This window comes from Barbus barbus (genome assembly GCF_936440315.1).
Source record: "Barbus barbus genome assembly, chromosome: 14".
In the NCBI taxonomy this organism is placed as follows: Eukaryota; Metazoa; Chordata; class Actinopteri; order Cypriniformes; family Cyprinidae; genus Barbus; species Barbus barbus.
The window spans coordinates 7,164,186-7,173,095 of NC_136742.1; positions in this window are offsets into that span (position 1 = coordinate 7,164,186).

An 8,910-nucleotide genomic window follows, 5' to 3' on the forward strand; every position below is an offset into this window, starting at 1 on the left:
TATATATAAAAAAAGGTCAAATCTACTCACCGCAGCTGAAATGAAGACAACTATTGGACAATTAATAACTGTCATCAGACAAAATTATCTTTAGACAACAAAATCCTTCAATATGGTATTATCTTCCAGGACAAGAACATGCCGTTCTCTCCTGGAGCGCAGAACGCCAAATGACCATCAGGAGCCAAAGCGCGCTCTGAAACCACACCTCCACCCTCTCCAAACTCATGCTGCTATTCTCCAATTATCCAGCTGTAGAGCAGTTCACATGAGTAATGTCACTTCACGCACTGTTTCCGTCTGCTGTGTCTTTTTTTTTTTATTTGGATCTTTTCAATTAATCTGATCACAAAAATCACGCTTTTTCTTCCGACTTAACATTTCCGACTCGTGAATCGTGAGAAGTGATGGATGAGCAAGTCAATTTTGTATTGGACCATCCAGGGGATTGACTGTTACTTCAATTGCAATAATAATAATAATAATGTTAATGAATGACAAATATGCAAAAAACCAAGAGATGTCTTTAGGCAAGAGATTGAACTGCTCGTTTACAGACTGGTAACATCTAAATGAACTGCATTTACTGAAGTCAAAATATTTTAATATTGCTGAATTAACCTAAATACATTCATTTATAGCTACCTCAAAATATTATATATGTGAAATCAGGTATACCTTTTTAAAGTAACAATTGCAGGTTGCCACTTTTTGCAAAAAATTACAATGAACACCCTTATTAATAAAACATTTTGGGGGAAAAAATAAACAGAGATATGCATTAGGCTTTATCAGAAATGTTCAGAGCGTGTAACTATGCCACAATTAATTAGAAAATATCATAACAATTCGTAACTATTTTACATTTTGGTGAACTGGTGGCTAAATTTATATGAATTTGTACAATCTTATTTGTATGTTTTCATACAATTTTCTTTATCCCGTGTGACAGTTATGTCTAGGGTGGGGTTTATACGTTGTTCTTGCAAAAGTACCTTCTTGCTTGTTTTTTTTTTTAAATTTGTACAGTTTCCATTACAATACCTTATAAAATAGTTACATTTTCTCTTAGGACGGGTTGAGACTGCATGATGATGTAATGATGTGTTATGTTAAAGAATCCTTGTTGGCAACTGATTATACATACTTCCCTACTATAAAGTAAAAGAGTAGTACTGTATGTCCAAATTCATAAAACAGTAGGCAAAATAACTACTCAGATGACCTATCAATTTTGAATGGTGAGATTCTGAAGTGCACATCCAATGGACACTTTACTTTGTCCCATGAGGCCATGGGAGAGGAGTTATGAATGGCAGTGAGGCGACACAACCGGCGCTGTAGCTCACATGATAATGGTTGAAAAGGATAACATAGTTGAAAAAAGGTTTCATGGTTGCAAAGTGATTACTTATTCAAAAAAAAAAAAAAAGAGAGAGAGAGAGAAACATAAAGAGTATGTCATTTTGGATGCATCCTCCGTTTTTTTGTGTCTGCTTTTATGAACTTTTCACAGAATTCAGTCATGACATCTGTCACAAAGCTAATATAACCAACATGAGCTTGACCAAACCAAGAGCATTTTTCAAATTAAAGCAGCATTTCACTCAAAAATGAAAGTTCTCTGATCATTTACAGAAAGCTTGTATGGCTTATGAAGACCTAAAGTAAATCTTAAAGTAGTGTTTTTGTGTCATTTTGATACTTAAAGGGTTAGTTCACCCAAAAATGAAAATTCTGTCATTAATTACTCACCCTCATGTCGGTCCAAACCTGTAAGACCTTCGTTCATCTTCAAAACACAAATTAAGATATTTCTGATGAATTCCGAGAGCTCTCTGACCCTCCCATAGACACCAATGATACTACCACGATCAAGATCCAGAAACATATCAAGGAGATCGTTAAAATAATCCATGTGACATCAGTGGTTCAACCGTAATTTTCGAAGCTCATAGAATACTTTTTGTACTGTAAAGAAAACAAAAATAATGTCCTTAATCAACAATTCGTCTCCTCCGCGTCACCCATTTTGCCAGAGTATCACAGACGTAAACAACGTATGTACGCGGACACGCTGTTTACATTCAGATCAAAGCGTAAATAACGTATCCGCATACGGTGCTGCTGGCACAGAACAGCATACGTTGTTTACGTATGTAATACTCTCAAAAATAGCGCTATAGGGTGAGACGAATAGTTGAATAAAGTTTCTTTGCGCACAAAAAGTATTCTCGTAGCTTCGTAAAATTACGGTTGAACCACTGATGTCACATGGATTAATTTAACGATGTCCTTGCTACGTTTCTGAGCCTTGATCGTGTTAGGATCCTTGCTGTCTATGGGAAGGTCTGAGAGCTTTCGAAATTCATCAAAAATATCTTAATTTGTGCTCCGAAGATGAACGAAGGTCTTATAGGTCTGGAACAACACGAGGGTGAGTCATTAATGACAGAATTTTCATTTTTGGGTGAACTATCCCTTTAAAGGTATCAAAACCAATTCACTCTTGTTTTATTATTAAAAACAGCATCAGTATTCTTTAAAATGTCTCTCTTTGTATTCAGTGGAGGCAGTTGTTCAGTGGAATTTTATGATCTATTACTTAATGTCTTGTGTTAGAGACGGGACATTCCACATGTCTCTGTAAACACATATTAAGTTATCTAATGTGTTAAGAAGAGAAGCCTGATTTCAATTTCTACAAGACACTCTGAGCTCTCTCTAACAACTTCCACACTATTTTGTTCAAAAAACACATAAAACCTTTTAAAAATGTTGATGAAACTTCATTGCAGTCTAATGGTCAACATCAAAGCTTTAAACACAGCCAAGCAAATACTCAGTTACTACAATGCTAATTTATCATATTCAAATAATTCATTTTTTATTCTTTCAGCCAATCTTTAAGACACATGCAAACGGGAATTGTGGGATATTAGGCAGTGAAGTGTCGACACCAAAATTTTATATCTTGAAACATTTCCCTTCCTCGTTTAGTTTCCACAGGCGGTTTAATTCTCTACCAACCCTTTGACCTCTCGTCTCAGAGATTCAAACCCAGTCAGCCAGCAGACTATTAGGATGCATGTTGTCGATGCTTGACTGGGTAAGTCTTTTGAGGAAAATAGTTCATTGTTACTCCTGCCTTTGCATTTCTTTTTCTATTGAGGTCACGTCTGTTTAGACGGTCGTCCTCATTCACACAGACACGCGTGTGTTTTGTTGTAGCCTGCAGCTCCAGCGGTGGGTGCTGATCACACAAACACCATTACAGACACCATTATTACCCGGCCTCCCCGCAGGTTTGCCCGCATTGCAATCTGAGAGCAACATTTCACATCTCGCAGCTCCTTGTTAATGACAACAGCAATCGCTCTCACCACCAAATCATAGCCAAGGGGCCCGAGAGTTAGAGATCTCAAGAGCAGAGAGACATATAATCATATCATGCAATGGAAACAACATCAGAGACCTCATGGGATTTGAACCGCCTGTAGTAGATATAATCAATCAGCATTATTATTCATTTCACTCCACCGAAACTCATCATGAGTCTTATTGACACGGAGGATAAAGGAAGATTGAAGTTTGCACAGTGGGATTTGAAGAGAGATTAAAGGAAAAGTTTAACAAAGGGTGGGAATCAAGAACTGGTTTCTAATTCAGAACTATATGTTTTGTTTTTTCCTTTTTTTTTTAAATCATGGTGTTTGGTTCCATTAACAGTTCCTCATTATATACACTGTGGACAAAATAAAGTAGGCCTACTAACATACTCTGACAAGTCCTGAACGGCTACTAACTTTAAATCTAAAAAAGGCACTCGAGGCCAGATTTACTAACAGTGAAAGCACAAAACCTCTTTTGGAATTACAACTATAACTACTGTCAGAATATACTAAAGACATTCAGTGAAAAATTAGCAATGAAAAGGCATATGATTTCAGCTGACCTTATTGCATAAGTATGTGTAGGAATTTCGCACAATTTAAGGGAGTAAATTAAGCATTTAAATAAAGGTTTGTGATAGTCAATATATTATTTAACGTCTCAATAAAGCATGTCTTAACCCATTTTGCACTTGACACGGCTGTGATAGTTGCTAATTTGCACTGCTCTTGGTAGATTGTGATGGTCATTATGGAAATGATCTGGCAGTGTCTGTGTTTAATTTGCACATTTGTCAGTAATGTATATCAGCAGTAGAACTTTCCACTCCCATCGGTGCGTTTATTGGATTGTGGTCTCGGCTAATTTCCCATGTTTAGTAAATCTGAGCCTTGAGCTGTCGACTGTGATAAGAAACACAGGATAAGACAAAGGTGACATACATTGTCCTTACGTTGGAAAAAAATAAACATACAGAGCAACCAGCGTAGTCAGATTCCCAAACGAATGACTCTTTGCAATTAGTTCAAAAAGTCTCAAAGTTGTTTAAAATTCACGTAAGCCCCATCAGAATAGGTTGGAATGAAACTGGAAAAGACAAAGTATGAAATGCAAAATAAAAAGTTAAAGTAGACTTTAACAGCTATTTTCATCTGATTTAACCCATCAAATAGTTGTGTTGGTAGTACATAAATTGAAAACAATTCAATATAAATTCAATTGAATACATTGAATAAAATCATTTTTTCAGTGTTCCCTATGTAGAGGAAAGGGAGGAGCTAAGTGTGCTAAAGCTAGCGGCAAGACATCACACGTGTTTGAAATCATTTCCTTCAACTGGAAAATGCTTCCATGTACTAAAATGTTTTTTTTCTTTAAGATGACAGTACCTTTCTGAAATCTTTGATACAGCGTTACCTTCTATACACTAGATGGAAGAATTCATAGTATAAGTGCAGTGTGTAGCACATCATTTAGAACACAAACAATGACTCAAAACTGATCTGTTGTTCATGATCTATAGTTAAAGATATACATTCAGAACAGAGAATGGACTCCTTAATGGTAAGTTAATGGAACAGTAACCAGAATTGTTCAGTTCTGTGCCTAGAGTGAATCTTACATTGTGAACAACTGTGAAGTGTATTCTGGAACACACACAGCTAGAGACAACTGTTCATGGCAAATTGGGAATATTATAAGTATGCTATATGGTGTCTCGCCCTTAACCATGAAACTCTTCCCATATAATTACAGATTTTCAACAACAGTTCCCTGCAAAATGAACAAACCCATCACAGGCTTTTATATTTTATGTAGAATGAGCAACAGATTCTCTTATATGCTATTATGAGTCAAACCAGAAGAATGAGTGGTGAGTTTGCTGTGCTGTGGTTTACAGTGAGTCACAGCTCAAAACCACATTCCCTCTGAGGAATGCACAGGAACCTCAGCAACAAGTTTTCAACCTTCAGCAGTCTAGGAGCCAATGTCACATCCAAAGAATGAAGGAGGAAGAACTTATACAGTAGTACATTTATGCAGCTCTGGTTTAGCTTGTGGAACCGGGCTTGTTTTTAAATGCTTGAATGTCTACTGGAACATGGAACTTTGAAATATTACAGAAGACAGTCACATGATCAGAATTAGATTTACTTTCATGAATATTTACTAATATTGCTATACAGTTACGTAGTGTGAAAAGAAGAGCTATCCAATGCTGTATGGATGGCATACGTTGTTTTAACTGAGTGTCTTTTTACACTAAGTGCAAATAGCCTGCCTTGTTATCATAGGCTGTTCACAGTAATTCCGCCCACTATTGTTTGGTTAAGCCAGACATAATTACAAAACAAACCTGTCTGGTAACAGGAGCAGTAGGGTAAGAATAGCGGATACAGTTTTGGTTGTGGTCGACACGTGTTTGAATCCTCCATTTTTCAATCCCATTCATGTCTAACAGGCATTTATTAGGCCTATAACTGATGTGATGCCCTTGTGAGGATTTGGATATTGTATTGCTTGAATGTTTTGATGCTATATTTCAATACTTATCTTGCTGGATCTGTCCACTGCTTTTGACACGATTAACCACCCGTTCCTCCTGCCAACCCTATTGGCAAAGGGCATCTCAGGAACTGCACTCCTGTCAGGTAGGTCCATCAAGGTCCTTCAATTTTGGAGAGGTGAGGTGTTGGTCACACCATCTAGCTACTGGGGTGCCTCAGTGCTCAGTTCTTGGACCACTTCTCTTCTCTGTCTACAGGGCATCAAGAGAAACATGGCTTTTCATATCACTGCTATGCTGATGACACTCAACCCTACCTCTCATTCCATCCCGATGATCAAATGATAGCTGCTCGCATCTCAGCATGCCTAACAGACATTTCTTGCTGGATGATGGACCACCATCTTCAACTCAACCTTGCCAAGACAGAACTGCTTGTGGTTTCAGCAAACCCATGACTTCATCACAATTTCACCATCCAGCTAGATACATCAACCATAACGCCTTCAAGGGCAGCCATGCAGGAACCTTGGAGTTGTGATTGATGATCAATTAAATTTCACAGACCACATTGCTAAAACCTGGGCTGCTGCAGATTTGCTTTATACAACATCAGGAAGATCAGGCCCTTTCTTTTGGAACAAGCTTCACAACTCCTTGTTCAAGCTCTTGTTCTGTCCAGGCTGGACTACTGCAATCCATTCTTGGCAGGTCTTCCAGCCAATTCAATCAAACCTCTACAACTAATCCAGAATGCGGCTGCAAGATTAGTCTATAACGTGCCGAAAAGAGCTTATGTTCATCAATTTGCACTGTCTACCAATAGCTGCTTGTATAAAATTAAAGGCATTGATGTTTGCCTACAAAACAACCACTGGCTCTGCACCCCTTTACCTCAATTCACTACTTCAGACTAATGTGCCGTACAGAAGCTTGCATTCTGCAAGTTAACAACACATTACAGTGCCATCCCAGAGAGGCACAAGATCTCTTTCATACACTTTTACCTTAACTGTTCCCTGCTGGAGAAATGACCTGCCCAACTCAATCCGTGCATCTGAGTGTTTAGCCATCTTCAAGAAATGGCTAAAAATACATCCCCTCTATCTACATTTGACCCTCTAACATTAGCACTCTCTATTCTAGTTCTATTTTATCTACTTGTTTTCTTTTCATTTAATTAAAAAAATTACCCTCTAACACTAGCGTTCTCTACTCTTTTTCTATTCTAATTGTTTTCTTTTTATTTATTATAAAAGAGAACCTTGATGTGTCTATTGTGTTAGACTAGACTTGTCACAGCACTTACATTTTATTGCTGTTTTGTTGGTTTTGATTGCTTCTATTGTCCTCATTTGTAAGTCGTCTTGAATAAAAGCATCTACTAAATGACTAAATGTAAATTTATATTGTTTGAAATTGAAAACACTGAAGAAGTTCAATAGCTTTTTTCATTCTTCTTTGCTATTGAAATTGGTATCCAGAATGGTTTCATGATATGTTCAAAAATGCAACAGAAAAATACATTTTCAGTTTATTCATATAAATATTCCACTTTTATATTTTATTATATTTTAAGAAGGTCCTGTTCTGCGGAGGCTATTGCAGAAGAATACACACACATGCACCATTATAAACCTGCGGACAGCACACTGTCATTAAGTTTCATTGAGCTGGCCACATTTGACAGCTCTGAAGAAATATGACCTCACAGGACACATAAAAGATGTAGTATTCCAATCTCTGTCCAAACAGACGCTTTCTTCTGTTTACAGTGAGTGTCTTGCCTTCTGCCTGACCTCTGCTGTGTGTTAAACCGATGTCTGTCGCGTAAATAGACAGTAACATTGTTATTTTGAGCGCAGGAGACATGACTTTACCCTCTCTTCACCTCACAAGAAACAATAACACGTTTTTAGTCTGTCTCTTTACACTGGCCTAAGGCCTGTTTGCCTTAAGCAATTAGCATTGCAGCCCAGTTCACATAGTTTCCATTCTAAATAGTATTATAAAGTGAATTTAATAAATATGCTAATAGCGCTGTTTATACTTTTTCTAATGGATTTTCTTAAGTGAGCTTCTGGACATGCTATAGAGGGAACAAGTCAGGTTCTGGAAGTAAAAAGTAAAAATGCAATCAATGGTATATGCTTTTGGTCATCAGTACAAATTATTTCAACGCATATTTTTAAATAATTGTGTTCAACAGTAGAATTCCTGATGGAAAACTACATTACCCATAATTTTACAGATAATTGCTACAAGCAATTTGGGCTCTTTATGGTCAACTACTCTCATGAAGCACTACGGATGATGTGATAGAGTCCGCTTCCCTAAACTCTCAAACTACTTCAGTGTATTGAGTATGCTTCAATGCATGCATGCATATTTTGCAATAGATGTAAAATATATTGTTTCATTATTTAATCAACATCCTTAAATCAGTACTGTAGTTTTGTATTTTTCATATTATTTGCAACGTGTCGTGGGATTGTAGTTTTTTCTCCCGTTAAAACTGTTACGTCTTGTACCTTTTTTTGTCAAATTTCAAATACATCAAATCAAAGTTGTGGTAATGTTGTGATTTACCTCAAAGCTGGATAATTCATGGCTTTTATCTCTTTAGCAAAGCCTTCTTGAAAAATCCCTTTGGGAAAAATATTTCTGGAACCAATGCCGTTGAAAAAGTGGCCAGGCACTGGTGTACTTGATTTGATTTCCCACAAACCCTTTTGCAACGCACAAGGCGAACAGACTTTTCCACTTAAATAAAAACGGTGATGAATTTGATGTCAAAAGATGCTTTTCTATATAGTAGCTTGTAAATGTACAAACCTGAAAGTTAAGAAAATAAGGAATTTCTTAGCTAAATGCTAACATTTATATATAATTGCAACATTTTGACTGGCTAGATAACAAAAAGGGGTGTGTGCTACCAAGACACAATTTAGCACAATACTGGTGTTTTATCATATTATGCATCCACAAGAAAAGAAATTTCCTCTAATAAG